At 34.0% G+C, this 15,085-nt stretch overlaps 1 long non-coding RNA gene across 1 annotated transcript in view; it reads right to left on the reverse strand.

The window, feature by feature from the left end:
- Positions 1–3,659, reverse strand: part of LOC145723270 (uncharacterized) — an 8,955-nt gene extending 5,296 nt beyond the window's left edge. Inside the window, exon 1 of the long non-coding RNA XR_014148196.1 lies at positions 3,610–3,659. This is a non-coding gene — a long non-coding RNA (uncharacterized LOC145723270). The remainder of the gene's footprint in view (positions 1–3,609) is intronic.
- Between the last annotated feature and the right edge of the window lie 11,426 nt (positions 3,660–15,085).

Below are 15,085 nucleotides of genomic sequence, written 5' to 3' on the forward strand. Positions count from 1 at the left end.
AAGAAGAAGAAGAAGATAGTAGGAAGGGAAAAATGAAGGGGGGGATATCAGAGGGGTAGACGAACCATGACAGACTATGGACTCTGAGAAACACACTGAGGGTTCTGGGGGCGGGGGATGGGTTAGCCTGGTGATGGGTATTAAAGAGGGCACGTTCTGCATGGAGCACCGGTGTTATACGCAAACAATGAATCATGGAACACTGTATCAAAAACTAATGATGTAATGTATGGTGATTAACATAACATAATAAAATAAAAACACATATTGAGGGGCCAAAAGAATGAAAATACACAAATCAATAACATGTAAGTCTGATGATGGGGCATTTAATGAAAATAAAACATTCTGCAGTTCTTATACTGTCTGAGAGAAAAAAGTATTAAGTATATTAGGGCATTCATGAATTTAAGTATGCAAATTCCAATTTCTAGGGTAATCACCTAAAGAATGGAAAACGTGTATTTCCAACTGAGCAGAGAGGAAATAAATTCTTTAGATGTTTCTTTTGCTATTTGTTTTTATATTGCTAAATAATGTGTTACATGTTTATATGGCTACTTCATCAATTTTAGACACTATTAACTGACTTATGCAATCTTACCACTTTTATGTCATCCCCACACCATTTCCCCTTCTTGTATCCTCTCCATATAGTTACATGATAGGTCTGAGGTAAATCAATATTCAGATTTAACATTATTATAACTATATATATGATGTTAGTTGCTGATCCAAGTTTATTGTAATTATATTTTCCTTCTTGTGTAACTTTCTGGGGTTTTTTTGGAGTAAATAATGACCTCATTTTTCCTTTATGTGGTTCTCTTACTTATCTCTAATTCTTCACAAAAGAATTGAAAGTAATTGGTTCTAGGGACTGAGAATTGGGGATAGATAGGAGCATGGTTCAATTTCAAAATATTTAACAACCAGTAACACATAAACACCAATTAATCCAATACTCTCTATCCATAAGCAACTGGTAAGGCCATGCCATCAGTCCTGAAGAGGGGAATTTAGAAGGAAACAGTGGGCTAAGAGATTGTTATTGCCTTGTTACAAGTTTTGAAGTATTATCTGACCTTTTAAAGATATGTATGGGTATGTCAACTAAAATAAAAATAATTTTTAAAATAAATACATTTGATTTTATTTAGTCCTTTAACCCTAACAGATGTATTTGAGGCTAAAGAATTCATTATGTGACATATGCACTCAAAATAAAATGCAAACAAGTATTTGAAACAAAAGTCCGTACGGGGAAAAAACGTTTCTGCTGTGTAACAGGATTGATCAACAACCAAAGGTGCTTACTTTCTAATGAATAAATATTTTTGCCTCTGTTAAGAGAGAGAGGCTGAATAATATACATCAAATTCTTCTAGGCAAAGAGAATTGAATTAAAGAGATAAGGCAGTTTTCCTCTTGAGGAAATTGTTAAGTAATTGCACCCTATTAAGTGTTAATTTTCAACAGGTGTTACTTAAATGTAACATAGTATCATCCTTGTATAATAAGGTCTCTGAGTTGAGAGTCCCTGTGCCAAATTTCACACCAATTCATTTAAATTGGATGGAGTTACTATGTCTTCCCCCAAAACAAATAAAGATAGACATGCTATTTAGTAACTGTAAGGGGCACCACATTAATTATCATTCTTAATTTCCCTCCAGAAATCATTTCTGTCAATAACTCTATTTCAACTAAGATGAATGGGAGGCAAGGGCATTATGTTTAAGCAGCAGGCTGCTAACAAACTGGTTTGGGGACTATAGCTGAGATTAGATCATGAAGCTATGAAAGAGAGAAAAAGTGTCTTCCTATTTTGTAGTGTACAAACATACAGAAAAGAGAGGCCAATAGTCTTCCTTAACACTGAATTTTTACTGGAAATATAGAGTATCTATGAATACAAGGACTTTTACAGGTCCTCAGTAAGAAAGAGTTTTGGGGGTTTTGTTTGCTTGCTTTTTAAAATTTTTTAAAGATTTATTTATTTATATTTAGAGAGAGACAGCGAGCACGGTAGGGAGCAGAGAGACACTCAAGCGGACTCTGCGCTTAGTGCAGAGCCCCATGCAGCGCTCAATCTCACCACACATGAAATCATGACCTGAGCCAACATCCTGAGTCAGACGATTAACCAACTGAGCCACCCAGGCACCCCTGTTTGTTTTAATAATGGAGTAGCAAAGGAAAATTTTCCTCTTTTAAGTTTAAGGGCAAAGGTTTGAGGCAAGACTTAAGAAGAAAAATTCAGAAATAAAAAGGTACAATTGGACATTAAAAAAATGGAATTTACTATAGAAAAATATTAAAACTGAATAGAAAGCAATAAACAGTAATAAATTAGAAACATGTTTAAGTTACAAAGTAATACAAAATTACTAGACATTAAATTATTTTATTCAACTCAATAAATATTTAAAAGAGGGACTGGAGACAGAAAATGGCATAGGTATGGGCGCCTGGGTGGCTCAGTCGTTAAGCGTCTGCCTTTGGCTCAGGTCATGATCCCAGGGTCCTGGGATCGAGTCCCGCATCCAGCTCCCTGTTCGGCGGGAAGCCTGCTTCTTCTCCCAGTCCCCCGTTTGTGTTCCTGCTCTCGCTATCTCTGTCTCCATCAAATAAATAAAATCTTAAAAAAAAAAAAATGGCATAGGTATTTTAGAAAGGAATTGGAGGTAGAAAATGCCCTTATGATAAATATAATTTATAAGTAAAGACAGACACATAAGCAAATAATTTTTTAAATAACTAAATAAATTTTGGTTAATTCTGCCTAGAGCTGGATCAGGGATGACTTTATCTAAGATAAATCAATTTGAAATATGTGTAACTGACTATTAGAGACAGGAAGAAAAGTGGATGGAACAGCAAGAAAGAATCAAAGTGCACAGCATATTGAAGGAAGTACAAATAATGTGACGTGATTAGAATTTATCACAACCCTTGTCAAAAGAAAGAGCATATTGAAAGAGAATAATAGAAGTCCAATACATTTACTGCTATTTGCAAGTAGTTCTTAAGCAATTAGATAAATAACCTGTTCTATCAGAATCATGTCTCCAGTTCATATTCACTTGTGCTCTGCATTGTGTAAGGAGTCACTTGCACCCCAAATAGAAACCCTATTACTTAACTCCCCTCCCTGATGGTAAACATGCACACACTAACAGAATCTAATGCACTATCTCAAAACAGAGGCAAGGCTATCAGAAGTATAAATTTGGACACATACTGTCTTCCTTTTTTTATCTTGTGACAATATATACCATATTATCAAAATATAAGATGAACAAAGCAAAACTAAATTTGAAACTTAGTTCTTTTTCCACAACATCAACCACATCAACCAAGAAATAATTATTGTTTCTCATGCACTAAAATGCTATTTCAGAGATTTTGAAGAAAACTACAAAAATTCAATACACTAGAATAAGTTGTGGGAAGGCCTGGGTGCTAATAAGCACAGATAAAATAAAGAAAAATTATATTTATATATTTATTTGAATATATAAGATTTACTTAAATATATTTAAAGATTATGTTTATATTATAAAAGTAGATTCTTTTTCAAGTGTTAAAAATACACTTGAGAGACACCTGGGTGGCTCAGTCAGTTAAGCAGCTCCTTTTGGCTCAGGTTCATGATCCCGGGGTCCTGGGGTCCTGGGGTCAAGCCTGGGGTCAGTAGGGAGTCTTGTTTCTCCCTCTCCCTCTGCTCCCTGCTTGTGCTCTCTCACTCTCTCTGAAATAAGTAAGTAAAATCTATAATTTCACATAAGTTTCTGAATGTTTTATATACATTGCCAATAAATCCAAAATGTCAATAAAAATTTAACTGAGTCTTTGGAGGTGCATATTTTGACTACTGCTTAGATAAGGGGAATTCACATGGTTCCCAACTTCCCAACTTTTGATAGCTGAATTTTCAATCCTTGCTTTTGTGAATTCTGGTCTCATAAATAAAATCTCCAAAAATTTCTTATTTATAATTATATTGGCTGTGATAATGTTAACACTCTTGATTCTGAATTATAGAAACTGTTCTTCCTTCAGCATTTGCAATTCTAAGTCTTTTGGAAATTCATGTTCTTTAAATGTTTTCAATACTAGTGACCCTAAATTTGAATGCCAAGTACTTGACAGTCTTGGTGTTCAAAGGCACTTTTAAAATAACCGTGTGTGTTATTTACTCTGGCTCTAAAGGGAAAATGTCCCAATTATTACTTTCCTTATACTAGGAATTTCCAGTTAAAGAAATAACAAATGGCCATAACCCGACAATCTTTAAATCTACACCTTCTGAATAAACTTTGAATACAAATATCTTAAATAAATTTTAAGAAAGTGAAAATATATTTAAAAAGGTGAAAATGTTTCTAATATTTTAAATGTGTAATTAGACGATCAAACTTGCATCCAGATTGTCAAACATGGCCCAAACTTCTAGATTACTAGAAAAGTGATTTCATATAAAGCAAGTGATGAACACATCAACTACCTTAATTTGTGAGCTGATTTTTAATCCAAATCATTCCCTATTATACTTTCATTTTAAGAGCATAAGGATAATGAATACATTTTTATAGTTTGCACTAACTCATGGCTTGGATGTTTGTTCCAGCAAAGCAAAGAACAAAATAGGCTTTGGAAAGTAAATCATCTATTCATTATCAGATATCTATGGAAATAAGTTTGTATTTTAATATCTAACCATTATGCCTTATCTGGAAGCACATGAGAATTAGGAAAATAAAAACTCTTGCCAAAATCTGATGGAAGACCATTAGGATAGTTAATGTCAGTCATAATACTTAGAAGCTTAATACAGAAAGGCCTTATCTCTCTAAGAAGGATCAACAAGACTACATAACTCTCCCCTTCCCTCTAAACTATCCACAGGTAGTGTGCCCACTCTCTCATCCCACAATTAATATAAAAGAAAATATGATACTCAAAGAACCTTTTAATGATGTATTCTCACAAGCAACTGGTCTTCTATCACAGGAAGAAACTAAAATCCACTTAAAATTGAACTTTACCATTAAAAAAAAAAAAAAAGGAAAGCTAAAGACCACTTCAAAATTTAAAATTTGTTTCCAGATGCTAAGGTACAGGAAACTCCAAGGTTATATTTTAAAAAGAAACAAAATATTAATAGAAAACTACTAGAAATGACTGATATAACTAAACTGAATGACCAAGGAAAAGACTATGAAATGAACTAATTTATAAAAGAAATCAAGGAACTCTAAAGTCCTAAACTGAGCATACACTAGCATAATCAAAAGTGAGACTCAGGATCATTTTTATATGGTTACTTTACTGGATTTTATAATGAAGGTGCTCATTATGTTCTATTATGTTAGCACAGGGCATGTAATACATAAAATAGACAGGCCCCATGCCCTCAAGGAAAATGCCATCCATGCTTCTAATCATTTCCACATGACAATATAAAATCATAGACACGTCTATATTATAAGACTGTGACTAGCATTTTTATTTCCCAATAGCAGTGGAGATTTTCAAATAATGTAAAGAGGAGGGAGGGAAGAAGGGAGAAGACAGAAGTGGGGGGGGAGGGGAGTGGAGGGGAAGGGAAAAGGAGAGAACTTTACCTCTAAACAAGCAACTATGCTACCAAGTTTTATGTGAAACTTGTAAACAATGTGTGCTTTTATTGATTTTTTTCCTATCAAACACAATAAATACAAAAGGATTTAGCAAAATAAACCTTCAAATTCGTTTTTTAAAGAGCTACATTTATGAGTCTAAAATATCATCAAGCTGTTCAAATAAATGTTTATGCACAATTTAAAGTTTAAATACTTTGAAAGGTCTTTTATCACACTAACATTAGAGAAAATAGGAAATCATCAACTTAACACCATTCAACAACTTAAAGAATTTTAAGATTATATCTTTAATAAAGATATTCTAGCAAAAAATATCTAAATCTTCTAAAGAAGCAAAATTTGAAAGAAGAATGTTATTTGAAATAGCTTTTGGCTAATATATTAGATATTTTTATACAAATTAAAAAGTAAAACTCTTATACTAGTAACAAAAGGATTTCTCCTATTTGGAAATATATTTTAATTTTCTATTGTGAATAAATTACTTAAAAGTCACTTTACTATGATTACACACAATATTTTATCCATTTTTCTGTAACGTGGACCCACAGATAAATGATCAAAATTAAATCATAGAATGATTATAATTACTAAAACTGAAAATGATCCCTGAAATTGGAGCTAAATATACTTTAGCTAATGAAGCACATGGATAGCTGTAAATTAATGAGCAATTCAAAATTTGTCAAAAGTAATTGTTGATATTAAACCTCAAATATCGTCACATGTCAAAGTGCTGTTTTCTTGTCATAGCAAGCCCACCCAACTCTTCAGTCAGCCCTCTAGTTCAGCACAGTACTTATTAAAAAAGATACAAGACACACTTAACACACACATTAAAACACAAACACACACACACACAACTTTTCAGAGTATATATATAATAATTCCAGGAGAATCATTTATTGATTTAGGTTTTTATTTCATGTTAAGAGAGCTATAACTTGACATTTAGAAATATGATTTATGATGCCTGAATTCATCTTACATATAGAAATACAAATGGGCACAGAAATGGTGTTGGATATTCTATATCTCTCCTAAAGTGACTTCTATAGTGTAAAGGAATTACAACAGGGCTGGCATAAGGAAACATTCAGTTTTGTTTTTTCGATCAAGCTCCAGTTCTAGGCAAAGTAAAGGTCATGTGAAAGGGGGTGTTTAAGAATAATGGCAGTGTCCTTGGAAGAGAAGACTTTATAGCACTTCCAGCTCTAGACTGAAATATGTGGGCAACAAATGAAAAAGATAACTAGAAACTTACAGCCCATTCTCTCATTTCTTTTTCTTCTCTAGAATCAACTCTTTGTTTTCAACTACTGTTAGCTTACACCACACACAACACATATTTTAGTCAACCCTAAATCTTGCAGATTCTTTAGAAACAGAGGAATTTAAAATTAATTTAAGTGATATATTTCTCATTCATTCTTCCACTGATCCTCCTGATCTTCAGTTTACTTTGCCCTCTGATCAACCCTGTACATGGTTAATAGTATTGAATGATGTTCCTCCATTACTGTTCTTATACCATTATTACCCTGGCTCCTTATATTAGCAAAATGTTCTTGGCCCCACCAGGCTTTGAGTAAACTATAAATTTACATTCTTGTTTAATAAACCCCATCAGAGTGTCCCCAGCTACTTATGAGAGTCCCCTTGCTTCTACTCAGTGATATTCCTGCAGTACCTTATTGTACACAGGTATATTTCATTCCCCTAGTCTCCCCACCAGGTAGCCTCACCACTGTCATTGCCACTACTGATCCTCCTAAGTCAATGGCTCCATTTTTCACAGCTCTCTACAATGGGGAACCACCACTATTCATACTGCTCTGGCATCAATGGCAAAGTCAGAACAATCCCTTGGCTTATTCCATTCCAGGCTGGTATAAGCCTATTCCAATTCACTATAGTTCAGCAAAGACCAAACTACACATTTAAAATATATTTTGCTAAAGGTTCAGGTAAAATGGAAGGCAAGTATAACATAGTGAATTACTTATAAGGACTACTAGGTGTCACTACTCTCAGAGCCAATAGGCTAAATGTCTTCCTCAGTAGTCTTCCCCAGGCCTTCTCCCCATCCATCTCCAATGTTGTCACAATGAGTTAAAGAACCAGTTACTCCCAACACTGGGATTACTTTAAATATATCTACAGTTCCAAGTCCAAAGTGGAACAATCCCAGTGCTACAAGAGGACATTCTTTTTCCTTCAATAGGGCCCAATTCTGTCTCATTGGATCTTATTCTCTGTTTTAGGAGATCCTCTTAGATGGTAGAGAGGGAAAACATGCATTCCTTTCAACCAAAGCCCTTCTACCTTTCACAAGGAGTATACTCTTGTTTGGTTTTAAGATGACACTGGAATATGAAATCTAACATCAGCAAATGCTATATTATTCAATCTTTAATATGTCACCATTTGTGAAACATCAACAACCCAAAATATACAGAGCTATGCTAAGGTGAGATCAGTTCCATGGCATTTTCTTTAGGGGGAGTTGAGGAACTTGCACATATAACTATCAGTACAGTCCAAATTCATACCAAGAAAAGCTATATTCAATCTCTTAGTACATGACATCTGCACTCAGGTAACTTCAGCCTTCCCTAAGACTACTGTTTTTCTCACGCATAACTAAAAGGTTTATGTTAGTAATTTTACTTGTATTTTTTACATAGTTTTTTTTTTTTTCTGACTGCCATGTGCATGGAGGGTGGGTGAGAGAAAGATTAGTTTCAGCTGAGGCAATTTATACACCAAGGTATTCATCATGTTATATACTTCTACAGTTAACATCCTTAAGCTAATCTTCAAGAACATCTCAAACTTCCTATCATGTAATTCAACAATATCTCACTATTTGTTTACATGTGAGTTAGGGTAATCTTCATGAACCTTCATGATCCAACATAACTTGCTGATTGCCACATTACTCCTTCTGTTTGGAATCCTACCCTATCTTCTCTATAAGTCTATGCTCTTCATTTCTTTAAAATTCAAGTCCAGCCAATGTTCACTGGTTGCCTTCTCACCACTTATTCCCCACTCCTCCTTCGTGTTTCCATTTGAGATACGAGTGCTTCTGAGGAATTTAATTTCTTTCTCAATGGCAATGATGGAACATATGCATTCCATCCTCCCCAGTCACAGTAATTGGTTCAGATTCAAAGGCACTCTGAGAATTTCAGACCACATTCCAGGAAAACTCATTCTCTGGAAAAAGGGATGAGTGTATAAGGTCTGGAATTCTGAAATCATTATTTTAGGCACCAAATGAAGGGTGCCAGAATAGGATGCCAACATGCTGAGGAGGGCAGAGCCAAAAGACTGAAAAGGAATGGAGCCAGACCCTGATGACATTGTGTACTTCAGGATCAATCCTCTTCAGAAACCAAATCTACCTCTGGATTCTTCTGTTACAGGAGCCAATAAATCCTCTTTTATTTTTTTAAGCAGGTTGGACTTGAGTTTTCTATTTCTTGCAATGGAAAGTATAGTATCTACTACACATACTGTAAACCTCATTTTCTTTAGGAAGCCATTCATTCTTGATCCCACCTGACTGTTTCTGTTCTACTTATCCTTTCTTCAGCTGTTAAGTGGCATAATACTACAGTAATCTGCAATAATCCATACTAATAGCAATTTAAATTACGGAAAATTGGTTTCAATATTTTAAATGTTCCTAATTACATTACAAGCTTCTAAAGGCATAACGAAAATCTTCTGTTGCATTTTTTTATTTCAAGAACCACACACCACATTTCTCTCTAAAACATAAATTCAGTAAATGTTGAATACCAATAAAAGTGGTGAACAATGAAAATGATAGGATCATTTTTTACAGATAATAACTTAGTAATATACTTCTCATGATTAATAGATTGCTAATGCACCTGCAATTGCACCTGAGAGATGCTGAACTTGTCTGGTCACTTAGTCATTTCCTTCCTTAATCGATGTTACAACCATAAATATTTAGTGTTTGGTAGAGTTTCTTTCAGTTCTGCATTCATTAATTTCATCATTTTGCCTCAATATTTATTAACAACTTGCTTCAGTATAGAAGAATAAAATGGAGAGTATGGGTGCTGGCTAAGTATAAAAAAAGATCAACGTGTAAGTTTACCACTTACCTTCACAAACTACAATCACCCAGATGGACAGTTGCAGTAAGACAAACTCAGTGCTCACAGGAAATTTTTATATGCAAATGTCTAAAACTGCTATGTCAACTCTAATGGCAAAAAAAAAAAAAAAGACTTGCAAAATTAGCTCAATATTTCAATAATTTTATTCCCTACATGAATAAATCACAAGGTGACTACGAATGCTAATCCATGGACCTAAAGTTCAGTGGTAATACAGGGTGTTCTTCTAATTCCCCTTAATATTCCTACTTGAATTGTTGCAATCACTGAATTGTTAAAATGTGTTTGAATACAGTGGTATTTGTTTTCTAGATCAGAAATCAAATACACTGATGTTTTGGAAAGCTAAAAATCATTTGCCCTGCAAGCAATAAAATCTCCTTTAAAGACAAGGTTTTGCTCAGCAAAGATCTGAAAAACTGCAATTAGCCTTTCAACACTACTGTTTCCAGCACATGGCTTCTTGACAGATTACCCACAACCTCTGCGCATTACTGGTTTGTTTTGTTTCAGTCTGCTATGCTAATTTCTATTGCTAAAAGCATGAAAACTTAAATACTTCTGGAGTCTCCTGAGTGTTTATAAGTGATGGTAAGCTATTCTAGTATTTGATTCCAAATATCACAAGTTGGTAAGTTTGCTGGTAATAAAACTGTCCATTAAACATTTACATACTAGCAAATTTTTTCACAAGGTATCACTTAGATTTCTTTTAAACATCAAATCCTCACTACAGAGAATGAATTTAATATGTTAAAATAGTTTAAAAATCAAAGTAGCCTCTGAAGGGCTGAAATGAGTTTATAATTTAGGTTTACATATTTCTCTTTCAAGATTTGACAATGGATTAAAACCCATATGATTCCCTTTTCTTTTCCTAATGAGCCTCAATTCAAAAAATATTAACTGAATACCTGCATTGTGCCATGAAACATGCATAGCAGTTAAGGAGACAAGGTCCCTGCTCTCAGGAAGCTTATGTCTAGTATGTAGTTCAGATATATGAGGAAAGTAATTTCAATAAAACTTGAGAAATGTCTTGGGAGGGGGAAGCTCAAGATGCTATGGAACTACCTGAAAGGGGTAAGCATATTACCTAGGTTTGGCAGAATCACAAAAGACTTCCTGGGAAATAATATCTAAATTAAGAACTTAAGATTGAGTAGGATTTAGTCAGATAAACTGAGGGGAGTGACAGTGCTAGACGAATACTACAGAAGAAGACAGCACTTGCAAAGAACTGAAACAAGACCTTTAAGCAATAGTGATTAGGTATTTTTCACAGTTCTGGGTTAACAAAACCAAAACTGAGTACACTGAAATTTAAGTGCAAATTTTCTGACTCTTGAACTTTCAATACGGTACATACCGTATTCATCTCAGTAAGCTAGAGCATTCAGGGTCAGGGCTAGGGCCACAGATAAACTAGGGTGTTTGATTTGTGGATCTCTCTTGCTGTACTGTATAAATTACAGCTGCTTATGTGAATTCTTTGGGTTAATTATTTTAATAGGTTAATATCTAAAGAGAAAAAGATTACAAATTAATTTCCACTTGTCCCATATCAAAAATTAATTATTATTTGCATGGAACCATTATTTGCATGGAACAGTCTCAGATATAGTAATCCTTTACTTTATACTGGGCATTCAGAGGGAGACTCCGGGAAAACCACTCAGGGAAGGGAGAAACAGAAGAAAATTCATATTTTAAATGCCTACTCCATGACAGTATATTTTACCTAAGCAGACTTATTTAATCCCAATGGAAAGGCTTTATTATTTGCACTGTATTTATGGGGATATTAAAGTTTGTGAAGTTTAAATTACTTGTTTAATTAAATACATAAAGTTTGTTACATATGCTAAAATGTTAAATCACTGAAGCACCAATGATGGATTTTTGTAGCTAAGTTAGTCGGTCTGTTGTACAACCTTCACAATAAAGTGTGTAAATGAAGGTCTTATGATGGGATCATTGATCAGGAAGGTTATGGTTCGCATACGTATATTTGAGATGCAGGCTTGCACACGACTTCAGTATAAAACTGTAAAAGTGTGTATACTACCACAACCACATGTCCCAACCCCTGTGCACATGTGTATTTATTTGGCACATGCTATCTACACAGCAAACTGTCAACTTTGTAAGACACACATAGCCTGTGAGCTAATGACAATATTATATTATGGACTGCACTCTTATTGAAAGTCATTTGTACTTATTTAACTTTAATGTTTATGATAAGAAGAGGTGTTAAAAGGTGTTTTCCAAATGGCTAGCAAGTTGATCCACTATTTACTGAATATTTTATCCTTTAATCTATGTTGCTTGAGAAGTCACTATTATTATATAGTAAGTTCTTTATAGACATGGTTCTATGAAATCATTCACTACTGTTTTCACTGACATGCTTCTTCTGTTTCCATATTTTTAATTATTAATTTAAATACCTTTATTTTTCAGGGTTTTTTAAAGATTTATTTATTTATTTACTTATTTATTTATTTGAAAGAGACAGAGATAGCCACCCAGAGCATGAGCGGGAAGGAAAGGGAAAAGCAGGCTCCCCGCTGAGCAGGGAGCCTGCCCTGGGGCTCAATCCCAGGACCATGGGATCATGACCTGAGCTGAAGGCAGACGCTTAACAGACTTAGCCACCTAGGCGCCCCTATTTTTCAATGTTTCTTTGGTTATTCTTCTGTTATTATTCTTCAAAGTATAGAATATAATCATTTTGACAAGCTTTACTCACAAAAATTTATATTTGAAATTGCTCAGCCATAATTTTTAAGTTGTTTTACTTTGGTGAAATAACGATGAGGCAATGATGACTTTATTTTATTAAATATTTTATTTATTTATTTGAGAGAGAGAGAGAGAGCACAACCCAGGGGGAGAGGCAGAGGGAGAAGCAGACTCCTCGCTGAGCAGGAAGCCCTGTGCAGGGCTTGATCCATCGCAGGACCTAGGATCTTGACCTGAGCCTAAGGCAGACGCTTAACTGACTGAGCCACCCAGACACCCAAGACTCTATTTATTATGGAGTTCCTCTGCAATATACTACTATGATTTTTCTCCTTTTAAAAATAAGAAACAAAAGGGGCACCTGGGTGGCTCAGTCGTTAGGCGTCTGCCTTCGGTTTAGGTCATGATCCCAGGGTTCTGGGATCAAGCCCCGCATTGGGCTCCCTGCTCAGCTGGAAGCCTGCTTCTCCCTCTCCCACTCCCCCTGCTTGTGTTCCCTCTCTCGCTGTGTCTGTCAAATAAATAAAATAAAATAATCTTAAAAAAAAAAGAAAGAAAAAACCATATTGCTTATGGAAGTTTCAAGAAATATAATGTATGAGCTCAAAATAAATTATAAATCAAGGACCAATTTTACTAAGCAGTACAATTTAGACAAAAAAAAAAAAAAAAGGTTTGAATTATTGAACTGTGTCCCTAAGTGGGGTAAAGTAATTCAGAATATAATTAGACCCTTACTCCTCTGACTGATTGCAATGAATGATGAATCATCCTCTTCTGGTGGTAAAAACTTGAGGGATGTTAGCCTTACTCTGCTGAGTATCTTTTCCTTAAATGCCTCATGTTAAAAAGAGGACTTTTGATTGAACTAAGAAAGTGAGCTAGGAAGAATTAGAATAGGATTCTAGAAATTTATTCCCACTCATGTCACTACATTTAGTGAGGTTATATTTAAAATGTCTTTAAGTACAGTTTTGCAAAATTTTCTTTATTTTAATATAGAGCCCAACAAAATTTTTTATTAACTTCAATTCATTCCAGTAATATCATGAATAGGATGTTTATCAAATGTTCTAATTGTTTCTTGTTGGTATATAGAAATGGTACTGATTTTATAAGGGACCATGCATGGAACTGACTTAGGTCCAATAGGTTTTCTCAGATACTGACATTTCACATCAAAACAATAATAATTTAGGCAATATTCATTCTAAAATCTAGACATTTTGTATCTCATTATCTACTTCTTCCAGGGGAAAAAAAAAATGAGTGACAGTAATTATCAACTTTTTCTACAGCACAGCACTTGCCCAGGTTGTTATCAGTATAGTTTTAGTTTCATGGGAAGTTAAAACAATATTATTATACTGGAAAATATTCCATGATCAAATAAGTCTGGAAAATAATGTTAAATTATATTAGGTGAGCCTCACTAGTGAAAAAAAGCTTAGGAATTTTAAAATAATGCTTATGGTGGATCTCCTAGAGACTAATATTGTATTCTGTGTATCTCCAAATTATTTGACCACTGTAGATCACTAATTCATCCTAAATTTAATTTATATTGGGAGCACACCAAAAACAGACATAGATTAATATTATTTTCAGGTAGCTAACACTTCCAAAATCAGGATTTTTCTCCACCAATTTGAGAAATCACTTGTAATATAGTATTTACATTTCTTGTTTAGTTTATTATACTTGTGTAAGATTTTTGTGCTAGTTTTTATCAAAGACATTCTTTATGTTTAGTATAGATTTTCTTTTTTTTTTTTTTTAAAGATATTATTTATTTTTTTGACAGATAGAGACATAGAGAGAGAGGGAACACAAGCAGGGGGAGTGGGAGAGGGAGAAGCAGGCTTTCCGCTGAGCCGGGAGCCCGATGCGGGGCTCGATCCCAGGACCCCGGGATCATGACCTGACCCGAAGGCAGACGCTTAATGACTGAGCCACCCAGGCGCCCCTAGTATAGATTTTCTGGTTTGAATTTCTTTTAGTTATCTTTTACATATTAATGCTTTATCAGGCCACTTTGTAAGAATGCTCATTCATAGTTCAGTGACTCCTCTGATTTAAACTTAGGCAAAATAAATAACCTAATTTACTTGATATTATATTACTAATACAATTTCACGGTTTAACATTCGCTTGTTTAATGTAATTATATTTTTATCACTTTTTCAAGCATCTCCTGTAAACAACATACAGTTTTTTAAAAAAATTTTACCTAAACTCCAATTGCTTAATAAGTAAATTTATCTCATTCATATTTATTATTGTATTATTTTATTTCAGTCAACTTCTAAATGGACTATGTTTTTTCTACTTTTACATTCTCCAGTGCTTTAGATGAAATATATCTTATTTTAATTGTATTCATGATTACTTATAAGGTTAAACAACATTTTTGAAGTATATTACTCCAGTATTAGAATAAAGTATAAATTGATATCTTTTAGAACCTACTTTTCTGATGATAAATTTCACATATTCAGCTTTAAAATTTTTGCCTTTGCATTTAACTTT

Source organism: Leptonychotes weddellii, chromosome 9 (assembly GCF_054177405.1).
Source record: "Leptonychotes weddellii isolate Sample4059 chromosome 9, ASM5417740v2, whole genome shotgun sequence".
NCBI lineage: Eukaryota > Metazoa > Chordata > Mammalia > Carnivora > Phocidae > Leptonychotes > Leptonychotes weddellii.